At 43.4% G+C, this 6,436-nt stretch overlaps 1 non-coding gene across 1 annotated transcript; it reads left to right on the plus strand.

Annotated features, from left to right (window-relative positions):
• Nucleotides 1-276: 276 nt before the first annotated feature.
• On the plus strand, nucleotides 277-350 carry Trnat-ugu (transfer RNA threonine (anticodon UGU)). The gene has a single exon. It is a non-coding gene; the product is annotated as a tRNA-Thr (tRNA).
• Nucleotides 351-6,436: the final 6,086 nt, after the last annotated feature.

Raw genomic sequence — 6,436 nt, forward strand, 5'->3', positions numbered from 1 at the left:
GCACATTATGAAACAACAGATACCATCGATGACCGTGCAGCTTCTCTAGAATAAATGATAATTAATTGAAATCCTCAGCTGCCGACGCGTGTTGCTGATATACCTCGATGGGGACAGTTGAAAATGTGTGCCCCGACCGGGACTCGAACCCGGGATCTCCTGCTTGCATGGCAGACGCTCTGTCCATCTGAGCCAGGAATTTATCCTTTGCACGCTTCCCGTGAGACCCACATTCCCAGCTGTCAATAATCTACATACGTAATGTATTCATCTGCGTCCTCGGTGGCTCAGATGGATAGAGCGTCTGCCATGTAAGCAGGAGATCCCGGGTTCGAGTCCCGGTCGGGGCACACATTTTCAGCTGTCCCCATCGAGGTATATCAATAAGACCTGTCGGCAGCTGGTGGTTTCAATTAATTATCATTTATTCTAGAGAAGCTGCACGGTCATCAATGGTATATGTTCTTTCGAGAACAGTTACTATCTTCACATATAGTTAAATGGCTACCCGGCCATTGACCTTCGCCTGTGCGATTGCGCACAGGTTGCCCGAACTCTTACGGGAATCGTCATCTTAGTGGGCTCGAGTAATGAGTGAATGGGCAAATATCTATTAGGAACATTACGTATGTAGATTGTGGACATTTGGGAATGTGGGTCTCACGGGAAGCGTGCAAAGGATAAGTCTCTGAACTCGCGCTATTTATCTGTGTCCTCGGTGGCTCAGATGGACGACAGCACGGTAGCTCAGCGTGTTCGGTCAGAGGGTAAGCTGACCTCTGTAATAAAAAAAACTGAGTGAACGGATCAACGAACAAACTAAACGGCTGTCATTGGCCATCCAAATGAGGTTTTAAAAAATAGATAGAGCGTATGCCATGTAAGCAGGAGATCCCAGGTTTGAGTCCCGGTCGGGGCACACATTTGCAGCTGTCCCCATCGAGGTATATCAACAACACCTGTCGGCAGCTAAGGGTTTCAGTTAATTATCATTTACCTTATATATTATATGTTATGGCATGTTTTTAAGTATTATTGTCGCCTTTTGCGGCATATTTTCTGTGCTCTTTCCTGTTGTCGTTTCTTCGCAGCGTACATCATGTCATCTGCAACTATGTTAGCAGCAATTAGTAACCAAATACTAAAACGAGAACTTACATATGCCAGCGTTATACACAAGGGGTTGCGGTAGTGTTGTGGAATACAGTTTTGGTGTGCACTGGGCTGCTACTTAGTTACTGGTGTACTCACGTTCACTGGACGGCATGTAGCTGATTCTGCACACAGAAAAACAAAACTTTCGCAATTTGTTTATGATCAAGAACATTACGACATCTTGCTGTTCGCGTTTGTCGCGAGAGATGTATCACATGTTGCGAGAAGGCTATGAAAACTGTAGTGGGAATTACGACTTCTGCTCCTTATTTATGTCTCTGTGTGTGATGGGGAAATGGTTCTTCTGCGTGTGTGCGCTTTCTGTTCTGAGTCCTTGGTGAGTTCTCTCAGAGCAGTAAAGAGAGTGTTGCTGCAAAGTGTTGTGTTTTCGTTGTACTGATTAACAGAATTTGATGAACTGCAATTATTCCAGCACGGTGCAAGTTCGTACATAACAACGGCTCATTAACAGAGATGTAGTGACTGTGTTGGCAGATGGAGACACGATAATTCATCTTCGTGCTCACAAAACCACGATGAGAGCTGTGTGAACAAAGGTCCTGCCGTCCTGGAACACTGCATCACCGTTATGGAACAAACATTCTACCATGCGGTGAGCCTGACCAGCCAAAATGGTCTCACAATCCTTGTCATGGACCCATTGAATATCATGATGTGGCTGCCCAAACCATTATCCTCCCCCTCCCCTCCCCCACCTACACCCATATTTCAGTCTTGGGATTTAAACTCAGCCAGAAGTTGAAAACAGTGTGAAATAAGGCTCATCTGACCGTATGAATTTCTTCCATTGCTCCATAATCCAGGTTTATGGGTTCGGTACCACGTTATATTAAGAGCATTTGTATCGCTACTGGATGGTTTCGAAATTCCATCTCGCCCAGCAGTTTCTTACCTGTGGTGGTCCCTCCGTGTTGTTTTGATGCTGACCGGGTTGGCGAGTGCGACATTCAGTTCTGCAGTGACTCTGGCAGCTGCTGTTACGACGTCTGTCATGATCACTCATTACACACTTTCGAAGGAGTTATGACTTAGCGGGTGATGCTTTTCCACTTTCGCTTACAAGCGGTGCAAATCTTCGATAAAGTGCCCATTGAAACACCAAACACATTGGCTACCTTGGGTTTGGAAGCGCCTGTCACACTACACCAACAATTTCCCCATGTTCGAATTCACTTAACTCCGACATAATGCTCTGACTGACCACAGCTGAAACCTGCAACGTATCGAGGGCATGTGCACAGGTGCCCTTCGTGGTCATATACAACAGCGCAACCTGCACGCTTGACTAGCATCTGTTTTTACGTTCAAGCGTGCATTTCTCGTGGTGTTTCCTTGTTTTTGTCCAACACCTGTATGTACTAACTAGGACAATATTACATAGTGAAGTCATTGGCCACTCACAACCACATTTTCGCATTTATCTCCCAAACAGATCTTTTACCGTTTGCTGAAATATTTTTGCTTTTGTTATAGTATGGCAACGGCCTTGCCGCAGTAGATACACCGGTTCCCGTGAGATCACCGAAGTTATGCGCCGTCGGGCGTGGTCGGCACTTGGATCCATTTTTCGGGGTGCACTCAGCCTCGTGATGCCAATTGAGGAGCTACTCGACCGAATAGTAGCGGCTTCGGTCAAGAATACCATCATAACGACCGGGAGAGCGGTGTGCTGACCCCACGCCCCTCTTATCCTCACCCTCCACTAAGGATGACACGGCGGTCGGATGGTTCCGGCAGCCCACTCGTGGCCTGAAGACGGAGTGGTTTTTTTTTCACCAGTGCCAATTTCGCTATTATTTTTGTTATTCCTTATACACACGGTCAGGAACATATGTGTCACATATCACCTAGCGAAATGTAGCAGCATCCTGTTTCACGCTGACAAAAGCGATGAAACTTCATGACATCGAAAGCTTAGGGGAACCAACAGCTCAGTGACCACCGTTCGTATGGTCATTGGCCAGATCTGGATTCAAGGCCCTCCTCAGAGCGGCTAACGGATCTCCAGGCGACCAAACACGATGAGAAAGCTAAGACAGGCTGCCCAAATACATCAACGAGTAACTATATCAATTTGGGTTTTATATACGTTAAAGCGGACTGTTTGCGAATTATCTCGCGTACGCAAGTATGGTTTAACCTTTATCGAGGAATTATGACACTGTTTTTTTTAATTAAACAATCTACTTTTTCATGTGTCACCTTAAACAGCCTTCAAGGAAGACTTCAACGACATAACTTGTATGTCCCTCGATCAAACAGCAACAAGATGACGGCACCACAAATCATTGTCCTCTCACCAGGAGAAGGGCTTCCAAAAAAGGTCTTCCTACTGCTCCAAATGTAAGAAAACACTTAACTCAAGCACGGTTACTGCCGTATTAAGTACCCAAAATGTTGACTGTGAGCATTGATAAATGCCACAAAGCGATTATGAGCAGATAATACTGTAAGTTGCATTTTCTCTGGGCTTATCGCAGCATAGGTCGTTTTTATATGGCATTTCAGGCTTCTACATCTACATCTACATGGTTACTCTGCAATTCACACTGAAATGCCTGGCAGAGGGTTCATCGAACCATTTTCATACTACCTCTCTACCATTCCACTCTCGAATGGCGAGTGGGAAAAAGGAACACCTAAATCTTTCCGTTCGAGCTCTGATTTCTCTTATTTTATTAAGATGATCATTTCTCCCTACGTGGGTAGGTGTCAACAAAATATTTTCGCATTCGGAAGAGAAAGTTGGTGATTAAAATTTCGTAAATAGATCTCGCCGCAAAGAAAACCGCCTTTGTTTCAGTGACTGCCACCCCAACTCGCGTATCATATGAGTGACACTCTCACGAAACGAGCTGCCCTTCTTTGCACTTTTTCGATGTTCTGCGTCAATCCTACGTGGTAAGGATCCCATATCATGCAGCAATATTCCAGCACAGGGCGTACAAGTCTAATGTAGGCTTTCTCTTTAGTGGGTTTGTTGTATCTTCTAAATGTTCTGCCAGCAAAGCGCAGTCTTTGTTGCTCCTTCCCTACAATACTGTCTATGTGGTCTTTCCAATTTGAGTTGCTCGTAATTGTAATTCCTAGGTATTTAATCGAATTGACAGCCTTTAGATTTATGCGATTTATCGTATATTCAAAATTTATCGGATTTCTTTTAGTACCCATGCGGATGACATCGCACTTTTCTTTGTTTAGTGCCAATTGCCACTTTTCACACCATACAGAAATTCTCTCTAGATCATTTTGTAATTGGAGTTGATGGTCTGATGATTTTACTAGATGGTACATACAGCATCATCTGCAAACAATCTAAGGGGGCTGCTCAGATTATCACCTAGATCATTTATGTAAATCAGGAACAGCAGAGGGCCTATGACACTACCTTGTGGAACGCCAGACATCACTTCTGTTTTACTCGATGGTTTATCGTCTGTCACTACAAACTGTGACCTCTCTGAGAGGAAATCACGAATCCAGTCACACAACTGAGATGATACTCCATATGCATGTAATATGATTAATAGACACTTGTGAAGAATGGTATCAAAAGCCTTCTGGAAATCTAGGAAAACTGAATCGATCTGAGATCTCTTGGCGACAGCACTCAGTACTTCATGGGAATAAAGAGCTAGCTGTGTTGCACAAGAACGATATTTTCTGAATCCGTGTTGGTTATGTATCAGTAAATCATTTTCTTCAAGGTGATTCATACTGTTCGAGTACAGAAAATGCTCCAAAATCCTACTGCAAATTGAGGTCAGTGATATGGGTCTGTAATTCAATGGGTTACTCCTATTTCCTTTCTTGAATGTTGGTATGACCTGTGCTAATTTCCCGTCTTTAGGAATAAACGTTTCGTTAAGTGAGCGGTTGTATATGATTGCTAAGAAAGGCGCTATTGTGTCCGCGTACTCTGAAAGGAACCTGATTGGTATACCATCTGGACCGGAAGACTTGCCTTTCTTAAGTGATTTGAGTTGTTTCGAAACACCTAAGATATCTGCTTTTATGTCACTCATGCTAACAACTGTTCTGGCTAGGAATTCTGGATTATTTACTTCATCTTCTTTCGTGAAGGAATTATGGAAAACTCTATTTAGTAACTCCGCTTTAGTGGCACAATCATCGGTAACATTTCCGTCGCTATCGCGCATTGACGGTATTGACTATTTTTTGCCAGTGCCGTACTTTACACACGACCAGAATCTCTTTGGGTTTTCCACCATATTTTGAGACAATGTTTCATTGTGGAAACTATTAAAAGCATCTCGCATTGACGTCCGCACTAAATTTCGAGTTTCCGTGAAACTTAGCCAGTCTTGGGGACTTTGCGTTCTTCTGAATTTGACATGCCTTTTTCGTTGCTTCTGCAACAGTGTTCTGACGTGTTTTGTGTACCGCGGTGGATCAGTCCCGACGTGTTTTGTGTACCGTGGTGGATCAGTCCCGTCTCTTATTAACTTATGCGGTATGAATGTATCTATTGCTGTCGATACTGTATCTTTGAATTTGAGCCATATCTGGTCTACACTTACATAATTAGCTTGGAAGGAATGGAGGCTCTCCCTTAGGAAGGCATCAAGCGAATTTTCATCTGCTGTTTTAAATAGATATGTTTTGCGTTTATTTTAGTGATTTTGGCTGATATGGTTTTTAGCATCGCTACAATGACCTTGTGTTCACTAATCCCTGTATCCGTCATGACGCTCTCTATTAGATCAGGGTTGTTTCTGGCTAAGAGGTCAAGTGTGTTTTCGCAACAATTTACAATTCCTGTGGGCTCATGAACTAATAGTTCAAAGTAATTCTCAGAGAAAGCTTTTAGTACAATTTCGGAAGATGTTTTCTGTCTACCACCGGCCTTGAGCATATATTTTCGCCAACAAATAGAGGGTAGATTGAAGTCTCTACCAATTATAAGTGTGGAGCCAATTATTATTTTGGCACGGCTGCTGAGTATAACCTCTACCCATAGTAATTCGCAGGCACTATCTATTTCAGCTTCACTACAAGATGAACTACTACCAACAGACAAAAACACACCACCACCTACTTTATTTAATCTACCCTTTCTAAATACGGTTTATGCCTCTGTAAAAATTTCGCAGAATTTATCTCCGGCTTTAGCCAGCATTCTGTTCCTATAAAGATTTCAGCTTCAATGCTTTCTATCAGCGCTTGAAGCTCTGGTACTTTTCCAACACAGCTTCGACAGTTTACAACTAAAATACCGACTGTTGCTTGGTCGAATCTT

Source organism: Schistocerca cancellata, chromosome 8 (assembly GCF_023864275.1).
Source record: "Schistocerca cancellata isolate TAMUIC-IGC-003103 chromosome 8, iqSchCanc2.1, whole genome shotgun sequence".
Classification (NCBI taxonomy): domain Eukaryota; kingdom Metazoa; phylum Arthropoda; class Insecta; order Orthoptera; family Acrididae; genus Schistocerca; species Schistocerca cancellata.